The sequence below is a fragment of the Salvelinus sp. IW2-2015 genome, unplaced genomic scaffold (genome assembly GCF_002910315.2).
Source record: "Salvelinus sp. IW2-2015 unplaced genomic scaffold, ASM291031v2 Un_scaffold1474, whole genome shotgun sequence".
Taxonomy (NCBI): domain Eukaryota; kingdom Metazoa; phylum Chordata; class Actinopteri; order Salmoniformes; family Salmonidae; genus Salvelinus; species Salvelinus sp. IW2-2015.
The window spans coordinates 201,088-210,256 of NW_019942931.1; positions in this window are offsets into that span (position 1 = coordinate 201,088).

Below are 9,169 nucleotides of genomic sequence, written 5' to 3' on the forward strand. Positions count from 1 at the left end.
GAAAAGGTGAGAGGAGAGCACATAGATGCAAGAAGGAAATATACAATGAGCAAAGTGATGATGGTGTTTGTATGTGGCTGCTATGAAAGTAAACTTCATGGCAAGGGTGGTCAGGGGTGTGTTCATTCCGCCAATTCTGTTYAAAMACTTTTATTTAAACTGAAGCAAACGGAACAAAACGGGGATAAACCTACCTGAATTTGTCCAATAGAAACCSTCATTTGCAACTGTTTGGACTAATTATTACACTCTAGATCAGCTAGATTCAGGCCACAGTGTGTAAGGAGGTATGCAATATGTCACTGTCTGCAATCTTGATTACTCCAATTTGCCTCTTGACCTGTGCATCTACTTATAATCTTAAAATTTGAATTTTAGGTTGTAGCAACCTGATGATGGGTATAGGGAAAATGTAAGTATCATGTAGTAGCCTAAGCCTATCGATGTTACATTGAACTGACAATCAAATATGAATAACAGTCATCCAATATGCTGTAATAGAAATAAGGCCATGCTCCACCAACAGCCACTGTATGAAARAKACCAAAACRTGTTTCTCACAAGTGTAGCAGGTTGTGAACTCTGCAAACAACATTTCCCCTCCAAGAATGAGAAACAATGACTGTAGAGCCCTAATTAATCCATGCATTAACATAGATGTATGTAACCACATGACAGGGATMAACAGTAAATGGGGAACTGYTCAAAGGGCAAACAATTAACACAATAAAACAATGAATTCGCAATAATTGTCAGAAGACAGCTCAGAGCGTTCTGGAGAGTTGAGCGCGTTCTGGAGAGAGACGCGCCTATATCTTCGCTACACACCGCTCCCCTTTCTTCTTGTCTCAACATTTCAAATTATACTCAAGAAACCTTATCTTCACACATATTTTAGATGCATTSCTTTTCACTGACAGCCAGCACCTGAATAATCAGCTATACTTTATTAGAAAGGAGATTTTTTTCAACCCTCCTGCGCTCAGCACCCCCTACTCGAAACATATTCCCAAAGCTATGGATACCTGTATGTGGAGGCAAGTGGGTAATATACATCCTGGGTTGGTCTCGTGACAGTGGTAGCCTAATGAGCTAAATATCAGTACAATATTCACAATTAATTATTCTTATAATATTGGTCAGATTATTAATTTCAGACAATGAAGAAGTGTGTGATCGCGGTGCTGTTTAGTGCTGAGTGATAGGAGGGAGCGGTATGACAGAAAAAAATATGAATATGAATCCATATCTCTCCTCCCCGTGACGTAACAGTCTAGTCCCGGGGAGCGTTGGTCTCCGGTCCCGTCTTATCACTAAGCAGTTAGTTGGGCATCCAACAACCATCGAACGAGCTCTGTTAACTATACGGCGCAGCTTCACGGTTTCTTCGCGGAAGAAGCCTCCCTCTCTGCCTCGCTTTGTGTATTATTCCACTCTTCGCTCGCTATCTTTAGTCGAAGTCGGACATATCATTAGTGAACAGTTTTACGGCTTGAAGGAGAGAAAACGTTGGGACACGCTGAATAGAAGGAGCGGYCGGAAAGGATCGAGAGAGAGAGAGAGAGGTCACCGTGCCCTGTCTGCATTTCGCTCTCACCACGCCATGAAGATGCAGAGAATATCCGAGGTGGTGCTGCTGATGGCCGGGGTTGCAGTGGGGCTGTGTGCCTGTCACACAGTGAAAGGTAGGTTAAGGGGAACTTGGCGCTCCCTACCCCTTGCGTGGTGCGCTCTCTCTGTCACTTTGCAATGTGCTTATTGTTGAAGAGGCGGCAATGGGAGGGAGGAATATAGGGAGAGGAGAGAGCGTCCATATCGGAGTATTTTCACCTCTAATGTGGGCTGATTGCGCTGTGATTGTATTAATTTACAATCTATGATATCATATGGTTAAATGGCTGTGATTTGTAAAGCAGTCGAGGCAGYGGGGGAATTATAGGGAGGCTGGCTGATAGGTCTATTTCCGAGTGGAGGTGCCTCTGGGACCTGTCATTTCTTATCAGGYGGAGTGGTGCCGCTGCGTTGAGTCCAATGTGTCCAAGTTTTCACTGTGACATCTGCCTATGGATATGGTCCCTCGCCATGTGATAGGCATGTTATAGCCTGCCTCCTCGAACCGACCGAGACAGATCTTGGGTTTTTGAAGAGATATGAGGTGGTAAGAATAGTAGAAAGTAGTCTGATATCTTATTGATGTTGAGGACTATTTAGGCATATAATGTCCTGATGCTGATATAAATATGAGTAAGCCCCTACGTATCAGATATTGATATGATGATGCCGATGCTGCTGCTGATGGTGATGATGGTGCTTATTATTATTATTATTAGCCTAGGCCTGTTCTTTTTCTTTTGTTATCAGCCATATAATATGATGAGCGATTAATTTATATCGTTAATGGATTGCGGACTGCACTCCCTCGGTGAGCTAAATATATCTGTGTTATAGCACATATGAGACTAACTGCTCACGAGCCACTCCGGTGCCACAGGTAAATTGGTGGATCTGGCACCAGGTACACATTAATAAACTCCCCGTAGACTGTGGCTGCTGTTTGGGGAGCGTAATAACAAATGTGGCACCTGTCACTTTGTCTGGCAGCAGTGGCAGTTGCCGGATGCATGATTAGGTGTTGCTCCGCGCCTGTCCCTGTGCGTCGGATAGAAAGCAGCCTTTGCGTCTGGCTTCACATGCGCCCAATAGGCCTATTCGTCTCTATCTGTTGACCTAGTAGTATGGATGCATATGATAAAAACAAATGATCGGAGTAGGGAGGCGAAGCTTGTGCTTCATCTGCATTTTCAATTGAATATGATTATAGCCTGACCCGGAGCAGAGCGCGCGCGCGCGCGTGTGTGTGTGTGAGCGAGAGATAGGGAATGCACTAGCTGTCTATGGTGCTGATTTGCAATAAGAGCCTGAGTGTGTTTTAATGTGTTGTCAGTGGTGCTGAAGTTACCCATATGAGTGTTGGTGTTTGTTTGCAAGTGGATACATGGTCTGTCACCAACTCCATCCACAAATGTGTAGACTTTGTTCATCTCGAGATAGCATGATAGTAGCTCAGGACTGTTGGACTTTTCAAGCCACTGCTCGGCTGCTAAGTGAGAAGTAAACACATTACCGTCGAGTCAATAGGGGTGGAAACGCCGGCACACCACAGTTCTAATTAAGTCCCCAGGGCCGCAACATAGGAGAAAATGAGAGCCCATTGTTTAGATACAATACATGACCAAAAGTATGTGGACACCTGCTTGTCGAACATCTCTTTCCAAAATCATGGGCATTAATATGYGGTTGGTCCCCCCTTTGCTGCTATAACAGCCTCCACTCTTCTGGGAAGACTTTCCACTAGATGTTGGAAAATTGCTGRAGGGTCTTGCTTCCATTCAACCACAAGAGTATTAGTGAGGTTGGGCACTGATGTTGGGCGATTAGGCCAACAGGTATTCAATGGGGTTGAGGTCAGGTCTCTGTGCAGGCCAGTCAAGTTCTTCCACACCGATCTCAACAAACCATTTCTGTATGGACCTCGCTTTGTGCACGGGGCATTGTCATGCTGAAACAGGAAAGGCCCTTCCTCAAACTGTTGCCATAAAGTTGGAAGCACAGAATCGTCTAGAATGTCATTGTATGCTGTAGCATTAAGATTTCCCTTCACTGGAACTAAGGAACTAACTAAAACAGCCCCAGATCATTATTCCTCCCCCACCAAACACAGTTGGCACTATGCATTGGGTCAAGTAGCGTTCTCCTGGCATCTGCCAAACCCAGATTCGTCTGTCTGACTGCTAGATGGTGAAGCYTGATTCATCACTCCAGAGAATGCGTTTCCAATCCTCCAGAGTCCAATGGTGGCGAGATTTACACCACTCCAGTCTACACTTGGCATTGCGCATGGTGATCTTAGGCTTGTGTGCTGGCTGCACGGCCAAGGAAACCCATTTCATGAAGCTCCCGACGAACAGTTATTGTGCTGACGTTGCTTCCAAAGAGAGTTTGGCACTTGGTAGTYAATGTTGCAACTGAGGACAGACGATTTTTATGCACTACATGCTTCAGCACTCGGTGGTCCCWTTCTGTGCCACGTTGAAAGTAACTGACCTCTTCAGTACGGACCATTCTCCTGCCAATGTTTGTCTATGGAGACACACCTGTCAGCAACGGGTGTGGCTGAAATAGCCGAKTACACTAATTTGAAGGCGTGTCTACATGCTTGTCTATATGCAGTGTATATGCTGCTATCCTGGCCCTCTAGCCGKATTTAAAGATGACATTTTCAATTGCCATCTTTAACTCCGTGTAAAAGCGAGAGAAACGTGTGAGACATACAGTAACATTCTGAACATGTAACATAGTAACATTATCTTCTGTCATGATGCAGCTTTTCCTTAAAATGTTCCATGCGACAGTTAGAGAAGACTCAGGAATTGGCTGTTCTCCAGGACAACTTTGAGGCGCGGTCTTCCCCTGTCATTTTCTGTGTAGCCACCGTTGCATTTCAAGAACCGTGAACTAACGACACTCCTTTTAATCAAAGAGATTCTCAAAGCATCCGCTCCAAATCTAGAGCTGTGTGTTTATGCCCGTAAGTATGTGTGTTGGTCCATGTTGACAGCAGCCAAGTATGCAAAACTGCGAAGAGGCGGCYAAGCTATTTACAAAGGCATTATTGCATTCACGGTTGCACACTGTGGCTCAAACGATTTCTCCCACAACCCACCATGTCTCACGCTCAGCAGCGTGGTGGGGAGAATTTTTTCGCGGTTGAGTAGAAAGCGGTGCAGAGGTTTTTGCCAGAGCTGCCCGGAGCTGCGCTTTTGTGTAATTCCAAGCAATATGAACTATGAATTTAGATAGCTCATTACCTACAGTATGTGTATTTTCATTTAGCTACCCACAGCGTCTGTTTCCATCGAGGAACCTTTTGCAGCTTTATTATTTTTGGGGGTAGACACACAACTATTATTTTTCAATCAGAAAGTACACACAAACAGTACTTCAAATGTAATATGACTCAGTCCATAGAGGAAGCAAAGTATTACGTGGTAATACAATTTGGCCAACTGCAGGAGTATTTTGYATGCTGTTGGTTGACTACTGTATATGTGAAAACGAGGTACAGAATGCATATTTCAATGCACAAGGTTAAAATAAATCAAGATAAACAGAGTTATGATTAACAGAAACTTCCACCTTCATTATAAAATTAGGTATTATTTCAATATAGGCTATGCTTCCTCTATAGAAGCACCTGACCTATACCCTGAGTATACCAAACATCAGGAACAGCTTCCTAATATTCAGTTGCACCATTRTGTAGAAACGATGAGAATCGAAAGGTTCAGAACTTTTGTGAAACATCACAGCACAATGGCAAATATAAATCAAAACTGGATGGTGTTCAGAGATGCAGTGCATTCAGAAAGTATTCAGACCCCTTCACTTCACTTCACACTTCACACTTCACAGACCCCTTTCACATTTTGTTATGTTACAGCCTTATTCTAAAAATMTATTAAATCGTTTTTTTTACCTCATCAATCTACACACAAAATGCCATAATGATAAAGCAAAAACAGGTTTTTAGAAATGTTTGCAAAACTGAAATATCACATTTACATAAGTATTCAGACCCTTTACTCAGTACTTTGTTGAAGCACCTTTGGCAGCAATTATAGCATTGAGTCTTCTTGGTTATGATGCTACAAGCTTGTTACACCTGTATTTGGGGAGTTTCTCCCATTCTTCTCTGCAGATCCTCTCAAGCTCTGTCAGGTTGGATGGGGACCGTTGCTGCATAGCTATTTTCATGTCTCTCCAGATATGGTTGACCAGGTTCAAGTCAAGCCAGCTCTGGCTGGGCCACTCAAGGACATTCAGAGACTTGTCCCCGAAGCCATTCCTGCGCTGTCTTGGCTGTGTGCTTAGGGTCATTGTCCTGTTGGAAGGTGAAACTTCGCCCCCAGTCTGAGGTCCTGAGCACTCTGGAGCAGGTTTTCATCAAGGATCTCMCTGTACTTTGCTCTGTTCATCTTTCCCTCGATCCWGACTAGTCTCCCAGTCCCTGCCGCTGAAAAACATCCCCACAGTATGATGCTGGCACCACCATGTTTCACCTTAGGGATGGTGCCAGGTTTCCTCCAGATGTGACGCTTGGCATTCAGGCCAAGGAGTTCAATCTTGGTTTCATCAGACCAGAGAATCTTGTTTCTCATGGTCTGAGAGTCCTTTAGGTGCCTTTTGGCAAACTCAAAGCAGGCTGTCAGGTGCCTTTTACTGAGGAGTGGCTTCCGTCTGGCCACTCTACTATAATGGCCTGATTGGTGGAGTGCTGCAGAGATGGTTGTCCCTCTGGAAGGTTCTCCCATCTCCACAGAGGAACTCTGGAGCTCTGTCAGAGTGACCATCGGGATCTTGGTCAACTCCCTGATCAAGGCCATTCTCCCCCGTTTGCTCAGTTTGTCCGGACGGCCAGCTCTAGGAAGAGTCATGGTGGTTCTAAACTTCTTACATTTAAAAATGATGGAGGCCACTGTGTTCTTSGGGACCTTCAATGCTGCAGACATTTTTTTGTACCCTTCCCCAGATCTGTGCCTTGACTCAAACTTGTCTCGGAGCTCTACGGACAATTCCTTTGACCTCATGGCTTGGCTTTTGCTCTGACATGCACTGTCAACTGTGTGACCTTATAGAGACAAGTTTGTGCCTTTCCAAATCATGTCCAATCAATTTAATTTACCACATGTGGACTCCAATCAAGTTGTAGAAACATCTCATGGATGATCAATGGAAACAGCATGCAACTGAGCTCAATTTTGAGTCTCATAGGAAAGGGTCTGCATACTTACGTAAATAAGGTATTTCAGTTTTTTATTTATTTTAGATTCTTCAAAATAGCCTCAAATTTAAAATTTGCCTTGCTGACAGCTTTGCACACTTTTGGCATTCTCTCAACCAGCCACATGAGGTAGTTATCTGGAATGCATTTCAATTAACAGGTGTGCCTTGTTAAAAGTACATTTGTGGAATTTCTCTCCTTCTTGATGCGTTTGAGCCAATCAGTTGTGTTGTGACAAGGTAGGATTGGTAGACAGGAGATAGCCCTATTTGGTAAAAGACCAAGTCCATATTATGGCAAGAACAGCTCAAATAAGCAAAGAGAAATGACAGTCCATCATTACTTTTGTAACGTCCTGACCAGAGTTATTATGTGTTTTGCTTGTTTAGTGTTGGTCAGGACGTGAGCTGGGTGGGAATTCTATGTTGTGTGTCTAGTTTGTCTGTTTCTGTGTCCAGCCTAATATGGTTCTCAATCAGAGGCAGCTGGTAATCGTTGTCCCTGATTGAGAATCATATATAGGAGGCTTGTTTTGTGTTGGGATTTTGTGGGTGATTGTTTCCTGTCTCTGTGTTTGTCTGSACCAGATAGGTCTGTCTCGGTTTTTTCACATTTGTTATTTTGTATSTTGTTTGTAGTGTTTCACTTGTTCTTTAATTAAACATGTTGAACACMAGCCGCGCTGCACTTTGGTCCTCTCCTTCACCCCTGGAAGAAAGCCGTTACAACTTTAAAACATGGGTGGTCAATTCAGAACATTTCAAGAACTTTTAAAGTTTCTTCAAGTGCAGTCGCAAAAAACATCTACCTCTATTATGAAACTGTCTCTCATGAGGACCGCCACAGGAAAGGAAGACTCAGAGTTACCTCTGCTGCAGAGGATAAGTTCATTAGAGTTACCAGCCTCAGAAATTGCAGCGCAAATAAAAGCTTCACAGTGTTCAAGTAACAGACAACATCTCAACATCAACTGTTCAGAGGAGACTGCATGAATCAGGCCTTCATGGTCGAATTGCTGCACAGAAACCACTACTAAAGGACACCAATAAGAAGAAGAGACTTGCTTGGGCCAAGAAACAGGAGCAATGGACATCAGACCGGTGGAAATCTGTCCTTCGGTCTGATGAGTCCAAATGTAAGATTTTTGGTTCTAACCGCCGTGTCTTTGTGAGATGCAYAGTAGGTGAACGGATGATATCCGCAGGATCTCCGCCTGTTCCCACCGTGAAGCATGGAGCAGGAGGTGTGATGGTGTGGGGTTGCTTTGCTGGTGACACTGTCTGTGATTTATTTAGAATTCAAGGCACACTTAACCAGAATGGCTAACACAGAATTATGCAGCGATACGCCATCCCATCTGGTTTGCACTCAGTCCCACTATCATTTGTTTTTCAACAGGACAATGACCCAACACACCTCCAGGCTGTGTAAGGGCTATTTGACCAAGAAGGAGTGATGGAGTGCTGCATCAGATGACCTGACCTCCACAATCACCCGACCTTAACCCAATTGAGATGGTTTGGGATGAGTTGGACCTTAGAGTGAAGGAAAAGCAGCCAACAAGTGTTCAGCATATGTGGGAACTCCTTCAAGACTGTTGGAAAAGCATTCCAGGTGAAGCTGGATGAAAGAATACCAAGAGTATGCAATGCTGTCATCAAGGCAAATGGCAAACTTTGAAGATTCTCTAAAATATAAAATATATTTAGATTTGTTTAACACTTTTTTGGTTACTACATGATGTCTTCACTATTATTCTGCAATGTAGAAAATATTAAAAATAAAGAAAAACCCTTGAATGAGTAGGTGTGTCCAAACTTTACTCTGGTACTGTATATATATGGGCGATTGGAAATTATGCAAACAATTACATTGATGAAAGCTACAATCTATCTGCAATATTAAAGCTGATCTACCCCCTAAAAATAAAAAAACAACATCAATAAGGGATCATAGCTTTCACCTGGATTCACCAGGTCTGTCTTTGATTTGAAATGGAGCAGGTGTTCTTCATGTTTTGTATAGTCAGAAGAGGACCCCATCAGCCAAAAAAAAGTGTTGACAAAAAAAAGAGGCAGATTTATGTCCCCCTTTTGAGCGAGGAAGTGCATTATCGGTGCGCTCTATAAATCCCCGGCCGGAGGCAGCACACATCCTGCCTGCCYTGCTGCGACTAGAAAACCATGGTTCAACATGGAGGAGGACATGTTGTTACCTATTATATTATATCCTATTTAGCCGACYCTTTTATCCAAAMCGACTTACAGTCATGCGTGRGTATATTTTTACGTATGGGTGGTCCTGGGAATCAAACCCTCTACCCTGGCG